Here is an 18,221-nt window from a genome sequence, read left to right on the forward strand (position 1 = left end):
TGTACAGATAATACTACAACCTGATACACTGTAAGGGAGAGATTACCGCCTGTTTACTAGGAACTATTATTTAGCGTTAATGTTTATTTAACAAAAACTTCTCGCAAAGTTGCTTAAAGGATTTGTCCAGGAAGAAAATCCACTAGTGCCTGGGGAAGGTAAAAAGTATAAAAAGAAGTTGTACTCACCTTCCTCTTACCCCCAAGTCCTCCATTCAGTCAGCGTGTCACTCTTGCCTTCAAGTGTCAGGCCAGGCTGGGTCAAGTGCTGAGGCCCACGTGACTGCTACAGATAATCAATGGCCTTAGTGATCCAATGTCACTGCCAATATGTCACCAGTACAGCAGAAGTGACAGTCCGCCACAGTGACAAGAGCCTCATCAGAAGATCTGCCGTCTGAATGGATGTAGGGGAGTAGAATTTTTTTTTTCTTAATTTTAAATTTACCCCTCCTGTGGCCACTAGTGGCTTTTCAGTTTATGCTGGAAAAACACTTTAAATTTATTAAGAAAAAAAAAGTAGTTCCAATGGTTTCCATATAGCCATTTATTTCCATCTTCTATACAACATTCAACAGTAAATATATATTCAGCGGTCATCCATCTGGAAAGTTTTTCACAATGCGTTATTCAGTCATTTATAGTGGTGATAACCGCTGCAGTTATCACTTCCTAGTACGTAGTAAACTAAGAAAATTTACCCTTCAGGAGTCTGAAGAGTTTTAAAGGGAGTCTGTCACCTTACTCTGCTTAACTGCTGGGACAAGGAAGTACAGAGATTCATGGAGGACCAAGGAAGTGCTGAAGGGTTGGTATTATTTAAAGAGAGACTTGCCTCTAGATCAGAAGAGATAAGAAGGAAGTTTATATGAATAAAAAGATCTTTCCGGCTATGCTTTCTAGTGCTGAGTCTCTCCTGGGGCATGTACACAGCCTAGGCATTGTCAATCATAACAGGGAGCTAGTTCTATAGTGCCATGAGAGCAACGGAGATGCCTTTGTTGCACAAAATGGTTTATTAGCATACCAGGACAAAAACCTCTCTCAGAAATGAAACTACAAGGGGCAATCAGAATAAAGTGTAATAAGTAAAGCTTATAGTCCAATAGACTTTAAAATAAAGGAAATATTACCGACCTCGCAGCACTTCCTAGGTCACCCCGAGTCTCTGCACAACCTGGTTCCAACTGACATAGAAAGTCAATCAGTGGCTGCAGCGAGTCACGTCTGTAGCCAGCGAGTGGCACGGTGGTTACAATTTTGTGTCAATTGAGACTTGAAAGTACAGAAACTGGTGGAGAACTTGGGACACTATGAAACGAGAGTAGTTGTTTTAGAGATTTTTTTTTTATTTATTTTACGTGACCAGACAACCCCATCGATAACATATGTGGGTTGACAACCAGCTTTCCCAGGAACAAATATAACTAAGATAGAGCTGAAAAGAACAAGCCTTGGGTGGGGGTGCAATGCTAACACAGTCCCCAAAGTGAAAGACCATCATTGTGTGAGGCTCCTCTTAAATCAACATTCTTGTTACTTGATACAGCAGTGTCTAGCGTATTGTGAACAGCGAGCACACAGTATAATAATGAAGGCTGAGGCTACACAAAGCTATTCATGTATATTTAAGTTGTCGACTGAATCCCTTTTTCTCCCCAGTACGGTCAATGCTCTGTAACAGGATTACTCTGTCACTTGCAAGCAAGCAAGAAGAGGCAGCCAAAGTTTCCCCTATGGACATTGCAAGGAAAGCTATATTCTTCCCCAGGATTGGGGAGACAGGTCACCAATACACTGGTCTCCTAACCCTGTAGCCACCTACAATTTCCATCAAAAGGGTTAAGGTGAAAGCCTAGCTTCTGCTCAGTGTGATTTAGCATTTACGTCGATTCATCCTATAGTGTCCTCCATGTAGTCCTTGCTAACCCAGATATCCACAGTGTGGTTGTTTTGGCTACTCCAGCAACATACGGTAGGAGAAACAAGCCAAAACAGCCCAGGATGCCCCCACTGTGGCTAAGACACGGTGCACATCTCCACTAGTTGGACTTCCAGGTTCTGCCTTCAGTCATCTTAAAAAGAAGGATAGCGAGTAGTTGGTGCTGCCCGAGAGATGCTGGATTAGACAATATTCTGGATTATTAGTCAGGGTGACCTGCTAAGAAGAATAGACTTGGGCAAACTGTTCCTCCAATTATCATTGGCCACATAAGTATTTTGTGATCAATTTAAGAGAATAGTTGGTAAATCTAATTTTTTTTTTATATATCTATATAAGGACTAGCGAATCTGCGAGTCAGGTGACCTAGTTTGAACTTTTCTAGTAGAAAACTTACGCCCTCTTGTGGCAAAACCCAGCATCTAGTCATTTACCTATCGGCCTACAACATAACTGAACACAGCGTTCTGACAGTTTTATCTGAGTGCCTTTTTTTCTTTTGCTTTTTTATCAAAGAATGTAACCTTATTCTGAGTTAGTAGGGGAAGGGGGCATCCTTAGAATACTCAAATCTACAAAGAGCATCTCTCACGCATGTCGTGTCCGGATCTCTAACACTGAAGCAAGTATGTACCACTGTGGTAGTGCCGAGACACCCAGCAGGTCGCTGTGCACATTAGAGCCGTACAGGCAGAAACACTTGACACGTTTTGTATAGCGACTACTTAAGCTGGTCTTACACGGCCGTAATGATTCTACGGTCCACATGTTGCTGATCGGCAACATACACTCCGCAGATGTCTGTGTCCTGCTGCACTCGCCCATAGGGTTCTATGGGCGAGTCCATGCAGTGCTGCAATTCATGGCCATTACTGACATGCTCTATAAATTGTGGACCACGGTTGCGGCCCGGCCACACCACAGATAAAATATCCGGTGGTGTAAGAGGCCGCATTAAGTATAATGTGTCCGCAAATGGTCCGCAATTATGGTCGTGTAAGACCAGCCTTAAAGAGAACCTGTCAGGTGGATTTTCCACCCTAATCTGGCTGCCGCCTCAAGTAATGTCCTTATCTACAATGCCCCTCACTCATATTACACCCTTTACACTAGCATATGTAAATTTACCTTAACTAGTCACACAGACATGTCAGTCACTACATACAGGGTGTAACCTAACAAAATGATTAGTTGAATCTGTTCCCGTCCCCTGTGACTAGTTAGGGCAAGCTTGCATATGCCAATCAAAGTGTATAACATGACATTTCAGCAACAAAAAAAAAAAACTTATGAGGAGTATAAGGAACATACCACCAGGTACTTACAGATAAGGCTGGATTCATACCTGTGTTAGAGTCTCTGTAGCAGACTTCACCGCAGAATCTGTTAAGAATCGTCAGAGACTTTTCTCTCCACTGGTTTCAGTATAAAACCGCTGAAAACACACAGACCCCATTATAGTCTATGGGGTCCATGGATTTCCGTGGGTAACCACTTTTTAAAGTGGTGGGGTGTCCGCTGTAAACCCCTGGGAAACCGGACAGCAGACGGCTTGCAAGCGGTCGGCTTTAAAACCCTTTAATTTGAATGGGTTTTCAAAGGTGACCGCTTGTGCGCGTTTTCAGCCTCTCCGCCTGGAAACTACATTTTATTTATATGCAACAACACATTCCTAACTGTGTTTTTAACTAGTAATATCTTCAGATATTTATTAGCTAGTGCTGCATTCTTGGCATGAATATCAGTTGTCATGTGATACCATGTTGTATAAAACTGCAGAGACAGCCATTTGGTCATGGCCAATTCTACCTACCGTATTAAGTACAGGTGTACAGAACAGACTCTCCCTAGCAATGCTAAGAGCATTGCTAATGGGAATTTTATAGCCTATTTCTTATCAAAAGGAAGTTAGATAGGCTAATAAAGTATATTACAAAATAATAAAATGGGACTTTAACTGATGGGCGTTTCAGCAAGGGGACACTTTCTGATCAATTTAATATTAAGGGTACCTACAAAACTGAGAACCAATGCCAGGAGTGGATTGAGCAGAAGGTAGAAGTATAAGAGCTTCCTAGATTTTTTCATTCCTTTTGTGGCCATTCTTGGCTTTGGCTCCAAAAACTGCAACAAAATCTGCAAAAAGAAAAGCTGCGTTTCAGCAATGTGGGGCCTTAGCCTAAAGGAGTTTTCTGGGCTTTTAAGACTTATGACCTATGTTTTGGATAGGTTATCAATTGAAGATGGACAGGGTGTCAGACACATGGTACCACTGAGGGTCAGATCAGTGCTTGGCCTCATTGCTGAAAACCAAGCACAGAGTCAGCACAGTTGGGACTGAAATGCAACAGGTCATGTGATGTTATGTTGCCTCAAAAAGCTGGCCCAGGAGGGTCCTAGGAGTCGGATCCCAGTCTGTCTTTAACTTATGACCTATTTGAAGGATGGGTCATCAATCTCAAAAGCTTGGAATAAAACAAGGACCCACGCAGTGGACGGAAGCAAAATAAAAAACAACGAGTGCTGCATGAAAAACCACAGTAAAAAAAAAAAAAAAAAAAAAAAAAAAAAAAAAAAGCATTGCGGCATTTCCCGCAGTACTTTTCGCAGCAAGAACACAGTTTTCCTCTGCTGACTTTCTGCTTCAATTATACCTATTGGGAAACCGCCAGAGTTTCTGTAGGTATAATTGACAGGCTGTGATGAGCAAAACAATTTTGGAAATGATAGTACTTCCTCTGCGCATATTTTTCAGCAGTGTACGGATGGGATTCACTAGAATCCACTCCACTCCCATCCACTTTAAATGCTGCATTTCTGCCACAGTCAAACAGCTGCGTTTGCACCACATTTGACCCTGGCCCAAAGGAACAACTGCTGGAATCCCTATTGACTGTTAGCACGACATGTTTGAAGGGAGTTCTGTAGAGTCCGTTTTAACTATTTATTTGGCCTGTTGTAACTGGTTGGAGGTTCCAACAAATGGCAGCATGGTATTAGTGAAGGGCATGCTGATCGGCAGACAAGTAGCATCTGTCTACAGTATAGTTCCTAGATGAGCTGATTCTTGGCATACCACGTGAGAGTGGCTCTTATGTTATTTTTCGAGTGCATTGTATATACATAATAAAGATATGAACTGGACAACCCCTTTAATATCTGAACCTGAGGGACCATACTGAAGGAGAAAATAGGAGCAAAGCTTATACACCTGCTAAAGAATCATAGTACATACAAACACTAGGTGATGGTTGCCTTCTCAACAGCAATACTACCTGGATTTTGCAATTCACACCGTAAGGCTATGAACATACAGTGTGTATTTAACTTCTAACTGTTACAAGGAGACACTTTACTACTAGTATACTAATACCCAAAACTCAAACCCTGCGACACAGGGACGTAAACAGCCCCACTGCCCTGGCGGCAACCGGTCTGATTTCTGCAAGAATGAAGGAGGTTATGTGAGGTGCATCCTCTGTTATTCATGTACACAGAGACACAATGCCAGCCTACAACAGGGAAAAAACAAAAACAGCACTAATATGATTTCCAACATTTTTAGCAAGCTGGAGGGACTACATAAGGGTGACATCCCTCTGTTTTCCATGATTTTACATAATAACAACCTTCTTGTTAAAAGGGGTTTTCTCATTCACAGACTGCAAGCAGCAATCTTGTAAATGGAGAGGAATCTAAAAATGTCCAACCACCACCTACACTTCAAGATAAGGGGTGTAGGTAAAAAGCAATACCACATTATAGTCATTTATAGTCTATACAAAATAGAAATATTTACGAGGATGATAAAATTGGGGCAATCAGATGCGTGAAATAAAAAAGGTAATTCTAGAGCAAGTGGTTCTGTTAGACAGACGAAAAGAGATCCGAAGGAACTTGAGACTACTGAGCTGTGCACTCCTTCCAGTAACGGTAACGTAATACAGAAGGTCATGCTTCTATAGTCTATAGTATTGACATCATATTTCTATAATATCAGGAATAGCAGAGGCACTGCCATAAAAATGACTGTGAAGATGAGTCAGTAGTACAGAGACTTTTACAAAGCAAACTGTCATTTACTGGCAGCGTCAGAGAAAGCTCCCTGCTCAAGATGTGCTATTGCGTCTTAGCTCCATATCCTGGAGCTGTGGAAAGAACGTGACAGAATGGTGAGATGGCAGAGAGACCACTTTATAGGCACATACAGGACTCAGCTGGGACTTTCACAGCGACCAATGCATTCAAAAATCACTCGCATAGGAATTCTGTATGTCAGTAGCCTGACCCCATATCCTGGCAGTGCTGTACACCAACAGAACTCAATTGGGAGAGGTTTCCTCCATAAATGCTGTTGGTAAGATCTCACTCTCCCTACCAAACACTACTAGTCTAGAAACATGCAAGAGTTTTGGGGGGTTTTCTCATTGGAGAAGGGGTGATGAAAAGGAATCAATGTACCCCATCAGTTCTGGGAAAGAAAAAGGAAAGAAAGTGGAATCTCCAGATGGTAACAATCCACCTCAGAAGAAAAAAAACAAAACAAAAAACAAAGACGTCACCCAAGGCTAAAAACTTCGGGCACAGGTTTCCTTTAGGTTGAAGACCCCCAGGCTGCAGAAACGCTGCATTTTTCCTGCTGGGGAAATGTGGTGAAAGAAAATGCTGCGTTTTACAGTACCAGCAAAGTGAATGAGATACTGGCTAATCCCATCTACACATTGTGGTAGAAACGCAGCATGTCAATTTTACCTGCAGAAACAGTCGCTTTTTCCTATAGAGCTAATAAGGTAAGAAAAACGCCTCAAAAAAAGGCGCCAATGAAGCCAGGTGTTCAATGCAAAAAGAGTTTTATATTGAAGTTAAACAGAGCAGGCAACAAACTCGCAGGCAGTCAACATATAGTCATATGGAAAATGTCCCAAATGTTTCGGTCATAAATAATGACCTCTCAATGGAATCTATGTAAGTAGATAAGAGGAAAGCCTGCTACTGTCCCGTCTCGACACAAAAGTATACTATACTAAATGCTATAATAGATTTGCATTCGTTAAACAGACCTGCAACTGTAAAAAAAATAAAAAAAAATGTAAATGGAGTCATTCTGTAATTCCCATTCACTTCTATAGCAGCTATAGAAACCACGCAAGACATTTCCTGTTTGATATTTCTCAGTCAGAATATGTTCATTTAAAGAAGCCGAGATTTATTTAAAAAAATATATATATCCTGTAATTCATGAAAAATCCAGTGATTAAATTCCTATAAATATAATTATACCATACTATTAATTATAATATAATGCAAAAATATTGATCATTTTATTTTGAAGCTGGAGTCGGTAAGTTTTTATCCAACTCTGACTCCACAGCCCAGATTGTATTAAGTCTAGGCAATGACGCGTGAGCTAAGCACTTCAGCAGCACACATAGCTTTCCTGCAGGCCAGTCCTGACAGCTTAGCTCAGGGTCTAGGCTTCTTTGTAGCCTGTCTGAAGTATAGCTAAGGAAGATTTCCCGGTCTGTACATCCAAAGCAGGCACACAGTCTAATATGTAAGTCATAAGCTTTAATGGAAAAAAAAAAAAAAAAAAAACGTAATCTTTTGAAGATAGGAAAGTGAAATAGCCTATAGCTATATACTGGCCTAGCAAATTTTAAAATGGCACTCTTTTGTGTTATGTTATCCAAATAAGAGGGCCTATCGACACGTCAGAGGTATACATTAGGGAATACTAATGACATATACCTCAGCTGCATGCAAAAATGAGTTGTGAACATAGCTAAGCTTGTAGCAAACACCCGACTGTGAAAGATATTAGGTCCGCAGGGGTCCTCAATCTCTATGTAAACAAGATCGATCCTATTCAGTGACAACAGGCAGAGATCGTGAAATGCTGAAGAACTGAAATGAAGTACATTACAAATTCACTGGTGTTTTTTATTATACAATGATATTACATCAGTAACAAAACTGTAAACCTCTTAAAAACGACACTCGAGTGGAAAACTACGTTACCCCTGCCATTCAATACAACGCTGCATAATCCCACTCTCTTGCATAAAAGCTCCTAAGACAATATCAAAAGGCAAGAGGTGTTTACCAGTCCCCTAAACTAATCAGCCAAGGAGTAATCTTTTACCATTAACAGAAACCTGCGTTCCTTCCCTCCATGGATCGCTGCCTGGAATGTGACTTTGTAACCTTGTCATGAATTGACTCCTGCAGCTTGCAGTCAACCCCTTACAGCAGAATGGCAGCTCCTAGTGTACCAATGTGCCTGACAATGTAACAGGATGTGTTCACTCCAGTCAGGGCTCTTATTCCCTTCCTAATTAGCAGCCATGGAGCAGGATCCGAGAGCGGTGGGGCCGGGAAACGGCATATTACAAAACTGCTGGAAGGAAGCGAAAACAGACAAACACCGGCCATTAACATGTCAACTACTCCCTATCGTCAAATGACAGATCAAGGTCTTGCCGGCACATCACCACTCCCTTTAATGAATGCCAATACCCTGCCCATGGTGTGTGCTGGCTATTATTATACAGTATTTCCCTATGAAATCATAAATATCAATAGTAAATATAAATCCATGAGTCACGGTCTTAAATAAGTCCGTTTCTGAGAAAGGAGGAGGTCATCAGCGTTCCTCAAGCTCTGAACATTAAATTTTTTTTTTTGTAAGGACTAAAACTAGGAAAAAATACAGGGAATGATATAAAAGAAGAAATACACCTGTACATACATATCCTTACGGATCCAACGTCCAATAATGAGCTCTATGCCTCCCACCGGCAGTTTTTTACACGACTTCCATATCCAACACTACTGGACTCAGCAGTATATGGCAGGTGAACACTGACACTAGGTTCACACTAGCGTCGTGGGGACCCGAACGACAGAGAGCCTTTACTGCTAAAAAAAGCGGTTACACGTGGACCCCACTGACTAGAATGATGGCTGCCATTTTGAAACTGAAAGACAGAAAGGGAAAAAAAAAAAAAAAAAAAAACGACTTGTGTGCAGGACTTTTTTCTCCACTGACTTTTGGTGACCTCTGCAACAGATATGAACCCAGCCTGAGGCCAGAAATTGGCTTTACTTCTTCTGAAGTTTATGGATCCCTCCCCAGTACAGCCATGTAACAAACACTGGGACCCTGTATTGCACTGTAGATGTAACGATTTTTTTTATTTATTTTTTTTTAAACATAGAGAAAACTGGCGATGGCCCCGATCCCACCACACCTGCTGGCGTGTGGGGCGAAAACCATAAAAGTTCACAACTTTTGCACAAAAATTCTGACTTATAAAATACTGCTACTTTTTTCATGGCTTGCACACCAGTTTTCTGGCACACAAGTAAGGATAAATCAGTCCCAAATTTCTGCACAAATTACTTTATCCAGCCCTGAAAGAAGAAACAAACAGGACAGAAAAAAAGTTTCCATGTTTTGGGGTTTTTTTTACATTAGAGTTAACAGTGATGGGTACAAACAAAGGGCACTAATTCTGTTCATTGTCTTGGCTTTTAAAGTACTGTTCTGATCCTAGGATAGATCACAACAATGGACTACAAGAAGACAGTGTGAACGTGGCCTCATCTGCTTCTTGGTATCACCTCGTTTTCTTCAAGAAGTCTTGAAAACTGCAGTATGGATAAATCTGATAGATAGCAAAATAAGAATAATTCTGCAGTTTTTATACTCATGTTTTATTGTTCCATGTCACGTAGAAAATGAAGTCTAATCCATACGCAGTATCATATAGAGCAGGAGATGCTGAGCAGATTAATATATACCATATTTTTCCTTTGCCCATTACATCATAAAAAGTCCTTTAGACTTTTCCTGCTGCTTTTTCTAAGATTTGAGAACTTATATGGCGAGGAGGGCTCCTCAGAGGAGATAAGGTCAGTAGTAAAAAGAAGTCAATAACATGCAGCAGGACTGGGAGGGTCCCATGTACAAGACAGAGTCCCATCCATGGAAAACAGTTTGTGGTACCAGGACTGAACTTGTGCTGTGTGTATAGGAGTCAGTGCATCATAGTCAGCTCACACACATGCTAATACAGTACAGTAATGACCTGATAGCATTATGTTAGTTCATTACTGTAGCAATTGGTCTATTCAGGAGCCGATTGTGTCATTACTAAATATGATGCACTGACTCCGATGCTCATGGCAAAGCAGTACAGGGAATATGGCCCACACATGGACTGTTTCCCACTGTCCATGTGTGGACTAACCCTACAGAGTCACTGTGCTATAAAGGGCTCACAATCTGAGTTCCCTATCAGTAAGTCTGCATGTCCATTGCTCTGATCCTCTGAGGGACCAGAACAGACAAGTGACAATAGTGTAACGCTAGTGTCAAAGGCACTAACACTATAATTGGAATTCCTCTGATATGGGTTGTGCACAAAAGGCTTTAAATAAGTGATCCAAGGCAGCATGTACTCCAAGTGCCCAGGTCACCTCTTTATGTATTACTCAGACCCATCTGTGTTCTTGCTGGATTGGAAAAATTCCAGTGCACATTACTTGGAACTCTGTGAGATCTGGGTCTTAAGATTCCTGTATTTGCTACATGCTTAAATCTTAATCCATAGTTTCTTGCACTGCTTCTAGATGGAGGCCTCCAGCTCACGCATAATAAATACATTCAATGTCACAGAATTACATGGCATCCTGAATCCTGAAGTACAATATATTCTAATACAAACAGGTAATGATATGGAGGAAAGCCACAGAAAGGAGAGAGGAGAAAACAGAAAAGAAAAAACTTCCTCCTCCAATTTGCTCAATTACAATAGTCAGGCCAGGGAAACTGCTTGTAGCCATGCACTGGTGTGACTAAAGAATTACACTCATCCACTAAAATCAATAGGTGTCTATGTAATGTGCTCATCTATTCTAGGGCCCTTCTCAGCAAGTTTCTGCTCTGGAAAATGCTGCTAAACAGAAGACGTCCTCTTCTTCCATACGCCCAACTTACAGATAGGATTACAGCAGACAACAGGACTTGTGGACCTCTCCCCCATGTCAACCATTCGTAAATGAGTGCTCATTTCAGAAAGGGGAATAAGTTACAGCTCAGACAACCTTTTCTCATGACCACCAGGGGGTCCCAGCAGTCAATCATCCACCAATCTGCAACTTTTTCTTTATCCACATGATAAGGTTGATGAGGTGGAAAAAAAAAAAAAAAAACGCTTTAAAGCCAGGGATCCACCTACTGTAAACGCTGCAATTTCGAATCCCATACACACTGTTGTGGTTTTGGAAATTCCAGGGGTTTCCCTATAGGTAAAAGGAAGGAAGAAAGTTTGCACAGGAAAGCTCTGTGAACTGTCTGTGAAAAGCAATGCATTGGTGCCAAGGTTTTTCCCACAACGCTTTTTTGCTCTGGCCCATTACATGGGGCGTTAGCCTAAAGATAAAGCCTCACGTTGTGGAAAACCAGCTTTTTGTTGCATGTTTTCAGCCACAGGGAGAAATGGTTATCAAAGGAAAGGAAAATCTATAGGAAATACTTAAGACTTCTTCCTTCTACTCACTCCACTACTGGTTTTGGCTCAAAAAAATAAAAACACCACTCTCCCGGTGCAAAACTACATTAAATTCTCCCATTGTAACCCATGCAAGTGCTGCCTTGTGAAGTTGGATGTAAAGTCACTAAGGTCTAGTAGGAACACAAGAATGGTGGCAGGCACAACAGATGAATACATACAACGCTTATATGAAACTTTTTTTGGGAAAAAAAAACCTCATATTCAGAGAATTTCTTGAAAGCGAAATTATGATTTGTTGTTATAAGTAGCTTATTTCTCTGTAGGATTTAACAGCAATTCCCAACAAGAGAGCGACTGTGAAACCTGGGCTGTGGAGGAAGGTTCATCTTCTGGTAACTATCACTTGCCACTTCCCTCCCTGGCCCAACCTTGTGGACAATCTCTCCTACACACTAGTAGCCATCACATGAGTAATGGGATTACTCTGTACACAACACCTACAAGTTTCCTCTATAATCAGCTACAGGGACATGCTGTGACGTCCTTCCCTTTCAACATGGTAGTTCCCTAAATTGCAGCAACAGACCATTTATACTAGATAAAGGAGATAATACATTCTATATTGCAACATCCTGAGGCTCCCAGCTTCCGTGTGACTACATCTCCCAGGAGGGCAGGAGTTTATGCACCACTAGTAGAGAAGGTGACTACTGATCTTTAGGGTATGTTCAAACAGCAGTCTTGAACTGCCACAGATCAACATAAGATCAAAAGAGTGGCCCCATTTAATGGGACTCATAAAGAAGTGGTCACTTGCAGCAGTTCCCACGCAGCAAGGTAGGGCAAAGTGCTTCAGCACGCAGAGGAAAAGAGAAAGCGCCTGTCATTTTAGTGTGGGTATTTACTGATAAGGTGTGGAAAGTGTACTGAAATCCTTGCCAGAAACTCAGTGTGAACATACCCTTAAAGCTCAAAACACAAATTATTAGGTATTTTCAGTAGCACTTATATATGTAAACTAGGCAACTGCTTAGACTACGATTCATTTACTTGCTTGAAGGAAGCCTATCCTTTCTTAGGCCAGTGGACAAGTTCTCAGAATGGAAACAGCAAGGCGACTGAAATCTATGTGGGATCAGTGAAAACAGGTGCCCAACTGATGCAAAACAGACATGAAAAATATTACTTTTTCACACTCCTCGTGAGAATAGAGAAAAAAAATTAGAGAAAGTATTCTATGCATAGTGTCATGAGCAGGAGGTCTAACAGGGTTCATGGCTCGATTGAATGGAGGGTGCTCCATCAGGACAACCTTTGCCCATATGCTATTGCTTAAATTTCTTTAAATGGCCTCCAACTGTATAGCCCCTGCAGTGACAGATGTAAAGCTGACTGACACTAGGTTTATGCTAGCGTTTGGGTTTACAGATTCTGCGGCGGAGTCTTGGGGACTCCAACACTTATGTGAATCCAGCCTGAACATTCAGTAGCCAAAATTATAAAACCATCACTCTAATATAAAATTTGCCTACGTATTACAATCCATTTCAGATGAGATTATTATTTCTGGAGGAAGTAGAGATTATTTTTCCCGTACGTTATATACACTACTCACCCAGGATAGCTACTGAAAAAAAAAACAAAAAAAAAAAAAAAAAAAAACACATGCCGACAGCTCAGCCGACAAAAACAGTGGTTGTCCAAAAAAAAATAAAAAATCATCCGATTGACCCCACAGAAAAGGTAGAAGAATCCGATATGACTATTTTAGTGGCAACAAAATGTGGGCACCACTTGCCATCTTCATATTGCAGAGACATGGCACAACTTAGCTTTATACACCCCTACCCCATTGAAGAGGTGGCGGCAATCAAGGTCAGGTAAATGGTCACAGAAGTTTCCACAATCTGCAACATCTATTGGCCAACATTTCCACACTGACTCCATGGAGATTTGTGAGCCACAATGGCTACCGCGGATTGTCAAATCCCAAAAGTACCCCCCTCACCCAGGATTTAGCCTATGTTCTGGGAGTTGTAGTTTCACAGAAAAAGGTTGCATTAGACTGAAGCAGGCACACAATAGTCTGGAGTGAGGGTCCCTCTAGTATTGGGGCTCTCCAGTCAGGGGGAGCCATGAGGCAGATACCAGAGGACTCCTTGGTCCGGGCTCAGCCTCCCCCTCTGACCCTGCAGGGGGTTTCATTCAGCTCCACAGCTCAGTCCATGCATTCCTGTCACTCACCACACACTCCCCTCCGTGACATTTTCTCCCGTGTCACAGTGCCCCTACCTACCAGCCCACCCTGCAGCTGTCAGCAGACCCCTTACCCGTCACTGAGTGTCCTCCCGCCACTCCCAGCTGTCACAGGTCCCCTCAGTCCCCCCCCACGTCGCTGTCACTCTCACCGCCCGGTGCTGCTGCTATTTCCTCGGCTCCGGGACACCCAAAATGGCGGCTGATGGGCCGCAGCACCGCGGCTGTGCGGATGGATCCTGATAAGGCCGATGTGAAAAATGTCCCGTAAACGCAATAGATGCGATGTGACTGGATCGGGATAAGGAGAAGACAGAGGACCCGCCGAGGACCGCGATGGAAGAGCCGCTCGCTGTGCTTCTCCCTACTCGGGCCGATTTTTTTTCCTAGCGGAAGGACACTAGAGAGAAGCGGCCAGGGCAGCCAATGATGACGTCAGCTCAGTGCCCCGTCACTGCCAGACCCGGAAGTAGGGGAGGGCGGTGCCCGTGATGTCACCTGCTACGTTTTGGGCGTGAAGTGATGACGTTCTCACAACTGTCAGTCATGGACACTACCATTTTTATCCATTTAAAGGGCAATTCCATTATTTTTTATATTACAACTAGATATTAAACATCCCTGCGGTAAATTGTAATGAAGGGTGTTTTCTTGAGTGCGTTTTGCTGCTTCTTTATTCGCATCATTCTTTTTGATTTATGGCGACTTGCATTACTCACACATGCGGTTTTCTCCATCTGGCCACCTCTTCTACTTCTTGGTGTAGATAGGTGGTTGGCAGATCACCAATCAATATATCAGTGTGGGAAAACACAAAAACATAGTCAAAAGTGGAAAATTCCTCTGATTTCTTTTGGAAGGCCTTTCTCTCTCTGGTTCTCTAGCCCCATTTACACTAATGCTACATGGTGACTTTGTCTGTGGCGTCTGTGATCAATGATCGCCAGGTAACCCTACAACCCTTTCAATTACCTACAACCCCTTCAAGAATGTCCCTGAGGATGCTGTGACTACAATGACTCCTACTCACAAAATATTGAACACTGCTCGATTTCTTTTTTTTATGTCACATTCATGAAACTCACAGAGTTGCAAAGCTACTCCATTCAATAACATTAGTGAAGGAGTCACAAGGCAACCTAGCAAACTTTGGTCACATGGTGGAAGTCAGTGCCAAAGTCACCGTGTAGTAAGTGGGATTCACATTGCACAGGTGATGTGGATACAATTTTCAATACAATACAATAAATACAGTGGAGCGCATTTAGCTGCATCGGTTCCATAATCGTAGATCTATGGAAACAGTGGACAGTAGTTGTGCTGTTCTGTTTCCATAGCTCCTATTCACCTCTATGGGAGTTATAGAAAAAGCATAGTGCAACATGGCTCATCTGTTTCCATAAGTCTTGCCCTAATGGTTGAGTCTTGCCAGCAATTATTCCCATCTTGGCAAATCACTCAGCGTAATAACTCTTTAAGTTCAGCCTGGCCTGAAAAGTTTCAGGACATAAGAACTGTCATCAAAGTGGATAGATGGACATATATATATATATATATATATATATATATATATATATATATATATGTGAGTAACTGGTTAATTTAAAGCAGTGTTTCCCAAACTGTACTCCGGGGAGCACCAAGTGCTCCCTGAACCATCTACAGGTGCTCCACAATACTGTGATAATAAACAGTTAACATTAAAAGATAGATAAATGTAAAGGGTTTCAAAATTAAAATACTTGCTCACCTGCACTCCTAATATTCTACCGGCACGGCACTACAGTCTGTTCGGTGAATATACGAGGCCGGTGGATTAATGCTCCACGGTCGGACGGCTCTTCCAAACTGGTCTCAGACCACCCTTTCCGAATTCAGCGCGCTGTCAGCTTTCTAGCGGCATATAAAACCACATGTGCCCCGAGTGATTAAAGGTCCTCTTTAATACCACTGACACAGACCCTCCAGTAGGAGCAGCGGCTTCAACATCCAACAGGTATCTTCAAATATGTTAAAAGATGGATGTGATTATCCAGAACCAGATTTGGGTGATACAACATTTCAATTGCAGTGTTGAAGAGATTACTGATACTGAAATAATTTGATTTAAGAAATAAGATCTGTGTTTTCAGGATTTTTGTTTTTCGTTATATGTAGTTAAACAGGACCTTTCATGGATTTGGGCACATGCGGTGTTATATAGGGCATTTCTGACACTCTGTCAGGAACATCCTTCTGCACAGTGGCGCCTATAGCACTGTACAGTATGAGCGGGGGGAACAACCGCTCCCTCTGCTCACAGTACTTGTCCATAGACGAGTATTATCAGGAGGGGAGGGGGCGTTTTTCCCCGGTCACACAGTACAGCGCTATAGGTGCCACTGTGCAGAAGGACGTTCCAGTCAGTGTCAGAAATGCCCTATATAACACCGCATGTGCCCAAATCCATGAAAGGTCCTCTCTAACTTCCTTATTTTTTAACTGTGACTGAAAAATAAAAAAATTTGAATAAAGTTAATAGAAAATGTCATATCTAATATCAATTCATTAGAAATCCCCCCCATCACCCATAGTTAATATCGCTCGTTATCTTTAGGCACCTATGTAGGTTTTAGGTAAAATATGTCAATATGTTAAAAAGTTTGGGAAACACTGATTTAAAGAATTAAATGACTTTGGGCCACTGATCCCTCAATGTCAACCTACAAATTGTCATGCTACATATCAACTTCATTTGAATTTGAGGCCCCTTGCAGATAACCATGGTGGGGTCACTGTGCTATCAGTGTATTTCATGGATAGCACACAGACCCATTCTTTTCTATGGGCCTGAACACATGACCATGATTTTCACGGTCCTGTGTGCGGGCCGACAGTCCGGGTCGCATCAGATAGGACAGGTCCTATTCCTGTTCTACTTTGTGGCTCGTGCTTCTTTGGCTCCTATTGAAAGGAGCCGCAGAGGCACGGGCCGTACACGGGCAGCACACAGGGACATCCCCGGTTGCAGCCTGTGTTTTTAATTCACAACACTGCAACCGGCCTTTGTCTGGACCAAACAGAATCTGGGAATAAGGAGTAGCAGCAAAGTGGACAGTCAGACATGGCTTGCTGACTTGAATGAAGGAACTACTTTTTTCAAGTCATAAATGACTTTGGCTCACTGATCTGGCACTGCCAACAGATAGAGAGTGATTCCCCACATCAAAGTCAGTGGTTCCCAGTGGTGCAGAGAAAAAACTGCCTACAAAACAAGGAACATTCAAGCATTTATATTATCTGCCTGCTCTCCCCTCCAATGAAATCAGAAGTAAAAATCACTCCCACATCTCAGGCTTCGTGATGCTGTTTCATTTGGATACTCACTACCCCTTGAACTATAGTTTTTTCAAAGATTCTTTGCATGTAAATAACAGTGTTACAAAGAGTACCAAGTAAAATAAATCCAACCATACCTCTCAACCATCCCAGATTCAGCAGGACAGTCTCAGATACCAGGTCCTGTCCTGCAGTGCAGGTCGGCAAGAGGTATATCACGCATTTAACTCATCTGTGTCCAGAGAGGACACAGATGAAGTGAATACAGTGGTGAAGCAGGAGCAGACAGCTCCTGCCTCACCAGTGTGCTGCGGCTCTGGGAGCTATAGGCGCGATGTGATGAAGACTACAAGAGCAGAAACCTGAGACAGAGCAGCAGGGAAGGGAGGAGAGGTGAGTATCAGTGTTTTTTATGTTAAACTTTGGCAGATGAAGAGGGTCATTAAACTGTGGGGGCAGATGGAGAGGGGGACAAACTGGGGGGTATACGATGGGGGATATTAAACTTTGAGAGCATATTGCCAAGGTAAGTGTGGCCAGGTAATTCTGCTGGCAGAATACTTACCTGGCGTCACTTACTTTGTCGATACTATCACCCACTGACACTCTGCCCTAATCTTCTATCCAATTTTCCATGGCAATCCCGATTTGATGAAGGGTCATTGATGGACCGAAAAATATTTAACATTTAATCTTCTTCAATATTTAATAAAATAACCTTTTGCATGAAAATTGAGTGCCTGATATACATCTTAGAATTGTGATGGTGTCCTTCAAATTCTAGAATTTATTTTTTCAGGTTTCCTGAGCTACGTGTTCTGCTGTGTAAGGTCCTAAACCAAATCAGCATCATATCTTGGTGAATATTGTTTAAACTTTTGTGTTGTTAGTAACAGCTACAGCAATGCCAAATATGTCTATGTTATATACTATGTTTTGTGACAGTCTTTTAACTCATAGGTGACAAACTCCATACTATTATATGCTGCCGCCACATTCTAGAGAACTGGGAGTGGGTGTTACCTGTAACTGACAGCTAACAACCAACTCCGATTGGGGTTTCTAAATCCTTGTATGCCGCAGTCAAACATGTCCACGACATCTAGGAGTTCCACTATACATATTTGCCCCTCACACCCCTCCACTCCGTGGTGAGATCTGGGGGCGCATGTCACACTACTTGGTGGC

At 42.2% G+C, this 18,221-nt stretch overlaps 1 protein-coding gene across 1 annotated transcript in view; it reads right to left on the minus strand.

Moving 5' to 3' along the window:
- The window catches only part of AP1G1 (adaptor related protein complex 1 subunit gamma 1), a 44,207-nt gene extending 30,115 nt beyond the window's left edge, over positions 1-14,092 (minus strand). The window contains exon 1 of the mRNA XM_075281990.1: positions 13,868-14,092. The gene's annotated coding sequence lies outside the window, so the exon portion shown is untranslated. The remainder of the gene's footprint in view (positions 1-13,867) is intronic.
- Positions 14,093-18,221: the final 4,129 nt, after the last annotated feature.

The sequence above is a fragment of the Leptodactylus fuscus genome, chromosome 7 (assembly GCF_031893055.1).
Source record: "Leptodactylus fuscus isolate aLepFus1 chromosome 7, aLepFus1.hap2, whole genome shotgun sequence".
NCBI classification, from domain to species: Eukaryota; Metazoa; Chordata; class Amphibia; order Anura; family Leptodactylidae; genus Leptodactylus; species Leptodactylus fuscus.